The sequence below is a fragment of the Strongylocentrotus purpuratus genome, unplaced genomic scaffold (genome assembly GCF_000002235.5).
Source record: "Strongylocentrotus purpuratus isolate Spur 01 unplaced genomic scaffold, Spur_5.0 spur5_scaffold_9, whole genome shotgun sequence".
Taxonomy (NCBI): domain Eukaryota; kingdom Metazoa; phylum Echinodermata; class Echinoidea; order Camarodonta; family Strongylocentrotidae; genus Strongylocentrotus; species Strongylocentrotus purpuratus.
In genome coordinates this window covers 6,619,824-6,628,153 of record NW_022145615.1, presented here as the reverse complement: position 1 = coordinate 6,628,153, position 8,330 = coordinate 6,619,824, and the positions used below count along the sequence as shown (strand labels likewise).

Below are 8,330 nucleotides of genomic sequence, written 5' to 3'. Positions count from 1 at the left end.
CAAAACAAATATGAAAAATTAATGTATATAGATTGATAAATTAAAGGTATTGATCAAATTGCCATGCTGGCTCACGTCTACTTTGGAATATTACATAAGAACTAAAAAGAACGGCCTTCAATATTTCGTCCATGGATTCCGGGTACCTAGTTGAGTTAGTGATTTTGAGGAACGTTAAAGGTACTATGTCCCATTTGCAGGCCAGAAAAATGAAAAAGTTAAATTCCAACTGCATTTGAAAGATAATACTAATTTAGAACTTCCCTAAAAAAGGTGGGGCTTGAAAATGTCTTCAAGTTGGAAAATAACGACTATTAGTTGTCAAATCGACTTTAGGGCTATAGAGCCCAAAAGTAATAGTCTTGATTTTCAGACAATTGTATCGAATGGTCATACGTTTTATGCTGCGCAAAGATTCAATCAGTTTAATCTTGGCCATCACAAGAAGTGGGTTATTGATGTAGACAAATGCTCATGTACCCTTTACAACTCTTTTCATGTATGTTATTACCAAAGAAAAAAAAAGCCAGTCAGTCACTCGATAGTGTCTGACAGTGAAGTCTAGCAAGTAAACGGGTTTCCTTGCATAATTTGAATATGAGGACACTGCTAACTTTTAAAGTTCACAGATAGGACATACATGACATATTCATAATTCCTGCAAAGTTCTACAGCATTTGAGGTTGGCTGCAAAAGGGACATAGTACCTTTAATATAGGCAGTTTTCTCTTCTAATTTCTCCCCCTTTTTTTTCTTTCTCACTCTTCTTCATGTATTACTCACTACAAAAAGCGAAACATCTTCGGCTCAAATAATTATGTGCGGTGCAAGGTGGTTATTAGGGGTACAGGTGTACCCTTTTAGTTCTAACTACGAAATTGACCAGAGCCTGTTGGTGATTAATGTCTGTTGATTTCAGGAGTATTGGGATTACTTTTTCGTTTTCTATGCCAGATTCTGTTATAAGCATGGCTCTCTCTATAAGACAGAGTGGGCATTTGCATAAACAAAATGTTTAACTGTTTCTTTTTCGTGCTCACAGTTTGAACAATGACCGGTCCCATGTTGATTCAATTGAAATAGAGTTGCATTTAAACCTAAGTTCCCCATTCTTAGGCGATGAAGAACAGTTTCATGATTTCTGTTGTTCAAGTAACATACAAATGTTTTTGATACTAGAGTTTGCGTTTCCCGTAGGGGGGGGGGGGGGATGATGTTTCATTCCATCTTTTTTGCCATATCTCTATGTAGTATTTCTTTATAACATAATTTGATTCTGCTCTGGCAAGAGCGTTGTTGATTTCTATATTTTTATTTAGTCCTGCTTTAGCAAACCTATCTGTTATCTCATTGTGTTGTAGACCACAATGACTGGGAATCCATTTGAAATTGACCTGGGTGCCCTTGTATTTTAGTTGACTACACAGAGTTAAAATTTCAAGAATGAAAGATTCGTCTTTACGAGATTCTATGGCCTGGAGTAAGCTCAAAGAATCAGAAAATATGACTGCCCCGGTGTAGAGTTCTGGGAGTTGTAATAACCATGTTAGGGTAAGTACAATTGTGGCCATTTCTGCTCTATATAAGAAGATGTGTAATTAGCCAGTCTCTTAGATTGAGAAACATCATAATAAGATACATGAAAAGAGTCCTTATCTGGCGATCTTGATCCATCTGTATATATGTGTAAATAATTTTTCCATTTCGAATTTATCAATTCTAGGGCTGCTTGTTTTGGGGCAAAACAGATATCTGTTTTCGTTATTACCTCTTTTAGCTCCGATAACACATGTGGAGAGAGCATTTTTGAGCATCAATTTGAGTTGAGAAAAGTTATTAGTGTTATATATATACTGTATGGGTAAATAGTATTCGCGAATACATATTCGTATCTGGCAAATTACAACTTGATGGAAGAAATACTATTACATTTCACATTATCTACTACCATTAGCTTTCTAACTCAAAGATATGAGATAATATACATTTCTTGTTCATTAAACGCTATGTTGATTCTAGTTAGCATTCGATATTTTCTAGTTCGGGTAATATAATTACGGTTTCCTATATGCAGTATTTTCGATTTGATAAAGTTTTGAGAGACTCCATCTCAGAAGGGAATATCATTCGGACGTACTGAAATGGCGCAGACGCTGCTAGTCTATGAGTCCGTACTTTCGTATAATATGCATTGAATTATTATGTCGTTTATTTTGTTAGGATCTAAAAATACCTCATCAAAAATAATCACTTATATATTTTCCCGATTTTCCAGGGATTGGGTTGAACTTTGGTTACATCTTTATATTTATTGATCTCTGATAGGCCTACACAGAGGCCCGAATTCACAAAGGAGGTTTGTCGACAAACCGAGGTTTATATACGTCATATGACGTGTTGTTTTGACGCGTTTTTTTACAAACTTGGTTTGTAAATAACAAAAGGAGGTTTGTCGAAACAAAAGGAGGTTTGTCGACAAACCTTATTTGTTAATTCGGGCTATAGTGTCTGCTATTCACGTTCGCATGGGGCGTAGGGAGTGAGTACAGAGAACGGAATGTCATTTTTATATTTCAAATTTTAACTACATATATTACCTTGAATAGAGACGGTATATAGTAGCTGAAGCAATTATGCTTTCGCCGTCGCTATTATGGTCCAAAACGCTCCTGTATCTACTGCGCCCTTCAAAGGAGGATTTAATCTAAAGGACGACAATACTATTCATATGCACAATATATATCCAGTTTACGCGTGCACAATTATGTAAATAGTTACTATATATTATCCGTTCAAGTGAAGGATCAGTCTATGTTTGAGTAGATATTGGCAAACGGACATGTTGATATTTACTTTACTATTTCATTTCAAGGATAAGTTTGGATGTAAGCATTTATAGTGGTAGGATAGGAGCAATAGATGTGTGTTTGTGTTTAAATTATGTGACTATGTTTGTTTGTACATGTATACGAGTATTCAACTATTTTGTATCGAATTAATTTGTATTAAAAGGCAGTCCGTGTCACGAGTTTGACCAACATACATCTCTTCTTTGCCTCCTGTTTTACAGACTTATCCTAACGAGTAACATTTATTTGTGGTACCATACAATTACAAAAGTAACGAGGGCTACAATACGTTTATATAATGGTAAGTGTGTATGTGATAGGTCACCTATTCTATTCAGTTCAATACGTGAATCTGCCATATGATGTTTTGATACAATACATGTCTTGCTGTCTGATCAACCCTGATGAAAAGAGGCGAAAAGAAACGAAAAAAAGGGAACAGAACCAAGAGAAAAAGCTTAAGAAGAGAAAGATGAAAAAGAAGGAGGAGGAGGAGGAGATATTTTCCGGATCTATAGGAGAGAATTCATTTCAATTCAATTCGCATTTATTTCATTCTCGATTAAAAAGGAGGAGAGATCAGCCATGCATGTAGTCTTTCGTCTATGGCAGATCGTCAACGAAACGGAGTTAAGTCTTTTGTCAATTTCGTTTGTTGCTACGGCAGGCAGTCAGTGAAAACGAATTCATTTTTTAATAAAATTATGAAAATTCAAGCATCACTTCAAACAAACAGAACTTTGTTATTCCTTGCTCTTTTTTCCTGATTGAGGTGTTATATGAGAGGGCAAAAACTGAACTTTCTAGAAATGTAATTTTCTCTTTGAAATTCCGATACCGTCCGACAAATGACTTTTTGGTTCCCTCACTTCAAATCTATTTTAATCTCTCATGCGTGAAATATGCATGATATGAGCTGCATCAAATAAAAGGGGAGGATCTAAGCTTTTCAAATGTGTGTCATTTATTAATTATTATTGTGATTAAGTTATAATCCATAATCCCGGTTTCGTTTTTTCTGGGACGCACTGTACACTATGTTTCGATGTCCTGGCCTTTTATGATTGTTTTAAATAGATGAACTCAATCGTCGTGTTCTCAACTAACTACTGATACGGATTGTATGTTATTGTAGTTCCGCCAATCGGACATTACGCAAACCATTATTTATTTGTTTATCAATTATTTATTCAATTTTTATTTAAAATAGAAGGTGTACAATCAGTAAAAAAAACTGCTTTCCAAGTACGCCCTCTATTATCTTTGATACGCTCTGAAAGGGGAATTCCCCTTTCCCCGACACAGTAGCGGAAAGGGCCCAAAGTCAGGCACCTGGATGCTCATCTGACGGTTATTTAATGTCTAAAACCCCTGAGCTCCTGGGGGCTCCGCCCCTTAGACCCCACATCAATTAGTGACTTACCAGTGCCACAAATAAGGTATCAAAATATGTTCATCTGGCCGTAATAAAATGCCTAAAACCCCTAAGTTTCCGGGGCACCACCCCCTCGACTTCACCAGGGGCCCTAATGCGGCCCCTGCATGCTTGTCTGATCGTTATAAAATGCCTAAAGCTCCCTGAGCTTCTGGGGGCTCCGCTCTCTTGACCCCACGCCAATTAGTGACATGCCAGTGTCACAAATTAGGTATAATTATGCTCATCTGACGTCATTAAATGCCTAAAGCCCTGAGCTTCCGGGGCTCTGCCCCCGAACCCAACCAATGGCCCTAAGGCGGGCCCCTTGATGCTCATCTGACCGTAATCTATTGCCTCACACCCCTGAGCCTCCGGGGGCCCCGCCTCCTGGGTCCTATGCCAATTCGTGACCTGCCAGTGTCACAAATAAGGTATAAAATTATGCTCAACTGACCGTTATATATTGCCCCAAACCCCTGAGCTTCCGGGGGCTCAGCCCCCTGGACCCCACGCCAATTCGTGACCTGCCGGTGTAACAAATAAGGTATAAAATTATGCTCATCTGACAGTAATTAAATGCCTTTAACCCCTGAGCTTCTGGGGGCTCCATCCCTTGACCCCTGCCGAGAAACGTTAAGCGGGGCCTGCATGTAAGAGTGGGGTGATGGGGATTTTTGTTGTCGACCCCCCCCCCCAAACGTTTTTGCCACTGCCGGTGTAACCATTACGTACCAATATTTGGCTGCATAATTTCAAATTTGGGCCCCCCTAAGAATCTTGGATCCGCGCCTGCCTCGACATACAATGTATCGTCGACATTGGGCACACAGACTGCATAGGATAAGCGTATATGAACTAGTGAATACACGCACTGCATGAGCGCTCGCTGTCACCACTGTGAATTTGACGAATGAGGTCCGAGGTTCAAGAAGAGAGCTGTAAATTCGCTCCAAGCACATGACTATCAGTGTCATCTGAATGTTCGACATGTATACACACTATAAGTTCGCTCATATTGGATTTAAAGTCCAGCAAATTTACATTTGTACCCTGTCTTGGTATTCATGTATTACATGAGTAAAAACGCACGCGATTTCAACGATTACGGTTACTGCGGGTTGCCGTGAAGAGATTGACACACAACACAGGATGATTGCAAAGAAAACTCATGTCGGTAATTCAGCATGGCTTTCTTCCCCACCTCGAGTTTTCAACTGAAGACACTGGTCTTTCTCGTATTGATTTATTACAAGAGGGCATGTAAGTATAGCACGCATGTCGATGAAGTTTTATGGATCGAAATTGATAAATTGATAAATGCCGAAATTAAGTTTTGAGGCGGACAGTTTCTCATTGATTGTTCAAAGCATCACTGCATGAGCACTTACAATCATGACACTTTCGGATGTTCGTGGAAAGATGTAGATGTATATGTATGTATCCGCTCTCTCACTAAAATAAGATAAGTAATATCTTTTACCTGATATTCTGAATCCCATGTAGTTGCTGTTGATAGTTCTGTTCGCTTGCATGAAGGATCTTCAGATAAAGAGGGCGCGGTCTAGGTCAACGTGGCAGGTGAATGGAGGAATATCTGCAATGACGGATGGGATGCACTGGATGCTCTGGTAACCTGCAGACAGCTGGGGTTTACTGAAGGATATGCTATGTTTTGGTCGAAGCCAAGTACTTCACATAATCGGTATGGTCCGACACGTTCGCCAATACCTACCCTTTTAACAGAGGGAAGCAATTTCGCTTGCAACGGAAACGAGGAAACCCTGTTATCCTGCAAGTACACGAAACACGACACATATTGTCCAACATTAGCTACAGTCACCTGTGGTATGCAAAATTTCCACAATTTTGTTGCGATTTAAGTGCTATCAGATATATTTATATGTCTGACAAAAGAGAATCTATACCAGATAGTTGATATTGTTTCTTATATTATAGTTTTCGAGAGTATTTATTCAGTTATAAACTCGTTTTTAGTTACATGTAATATCGCAACATTGCGAGAAAATAACACTCTTTGCACTCAAGGTGGACATGAGCGTGAATTTTTTCAATTATTCTATTAAAGCGATGTCTCAGATTTCTTCCAAAATGTCCATCGATATTTCACCCCCTACCTTCCGCTTGTCATTTCTATAGGCATCACAGCAGCCAAATACAGCGAATTACTGGCCAATGTTAATATATCGCCCGACTGGAAGGAGTATGAATATGAAAGCTTTTCTCGACATTTTATATATACCGTCGGCACTTCAAAGGGCAACTCGCATGGCCAATTGCTTGTTACATACAACAACAACGAAAAACATGTACATCTAACTGGCGGTGTATGCGACATGGACCAGCGAGCGGCTATGTTGATATGCGATGCTCAAGGATATAGTCATGGTGGAGAGGTAAGCCAATGTGTATTGGTTTATTGTTCGAGAATTAAGTTTTTGTTTTTTAAATCAGACACCAACAACAAAACAATAATTTTGTGAACCGTCTCTTAATTGAGCATTACAGACAACAAATTTGTTGGGTGGTATACTCCGAATATACACAGTACAGTGTAACAATGTCGTTGTAGGATAAACATTAGATCACAGAAGAAGACACGAACAGATAATATGCCATAACTACAGAGTATTTAATTACTTTAATTTTATTTATTTATTATCATAGTTTTTTTCTTGAGGGAGGGGGAGGGGGAGGGAGATGTGGGGGATTTCGTGACTAATTCGTAATAATTTTTATTTTCATGATGCTAGAAAAGCAAAGTCTGACCCTACAATAGTAAGGCAGACTAAAGTGCATTGGTTCTGTCATATTGAATGTTGGATAACACGTTTCCTTTGATTCTGGTATTTTAATTATATATATCGTGGTTATCATTTGGCACGCAATTTAAAAGAAGAACCAAGAGGTTTCTTTGAACTTGACTTCTTTTTTACCAGCACAAGGTACATATATATATATATATATATAATACATATGTATGTAAATAATGTACATTTAAAATATTCAGTTTATGTTTTTTATTCAATACCACACCATGACCCTGTTTGAGAATGCGATTCTGGGTTACATATTTCGTTTGGAATGCTACTTTATGGGGATATCACCATTAACTGGATGGAAGGTTCATGGAAAGTAAAACTTGGCGCATATATTTGGACACGTGGGGTTTCGTTTTATATTGGATTAATCAACCCTTCTATATTCGATGTTTTTCTACCCTCTTTTTTAAAACATGTAGCTGTGCATGGCATTTCAATATAAATCCTTATTTAGCGTTAAAATCATATATTGTTTCGCAGTTTAATGTTTTATTGATGTTGTTATTTGCGTTCCCTTCGTACCGTGTAGAAAACCAAAGTCCCAACACCAGAAGGCCTGCCAATGTTTATCGGCACGATAACATGTCTTGAATCCTGGGGATTAAGATACTGCGAAATCCAGTTGATATCAAGAGGCGTGTGTCCTGATGGCATAAAATATAATGGAGTGCGGTGTTGTAAGTCAGTGTATCATTGTTCTTGTGTTTTTGTATTCTTTTGTATTTTTCTGTCACATAACCTCATCTTTGCCTCTAGATTTTCCAACAAATTTATAAATAAACTTTCTCCGTAAATATTCTTGGTTTTACGTCTTTGATCAAAATGTGTAATACATTTTGATTTGGGTGTGTTCCCCATTACGACTACATCATTAGAAATATGCCTCCATATTCACAAAACTTATGTTTACTTAAATGATCCAATATTGCATAAAATCTGGCTATAAATATGTTCCTCATTACTACTTTCAAGAAATATTACAGGTATTTTGGATTCAGGAAAGAATAGCATATTTCAGTCCACATTTACAATACGATTCTGTTATTCCTTTCTGGGATTTGCTGCCAATGGAAGCGAAGTGGTTAAGATGCATTCATTGTGTGTTGCATGGTAAGATTATCAGGCATAATCTAGGTTAAACAGAACGTTTATCCTAAAAGAAATTTTAGCAAAATCGGACGGTCGATTTCCACCCGCATATTATGAAGCTTTAGAAAACAACAG

The 8,330-nt window shown here is 37.9% G+C and overlaps 1 long non-coding RNA gene across 1 annotated transcript; it reads left to right on the top strand.

Annotated features, from left to right (window-relative positions):
* Positions 1-5,184: 5,184 nt before the first annotated feature.
* On the top strand, positions 5,185-8,059 carry LOC115920727. Its single transcript, XR_004062496.1, has 4 exons — positions 5,185-5,526; positions 5,770-6,111; positions 6,424-6,680; positions 7,636-8,059. It is a non-coding gene; the product is annotated as an uncharacterized LOC115920727 (long non-coding RNA).
* Positions 8,060-8,330: the final 271 nt, after the last annotated feature.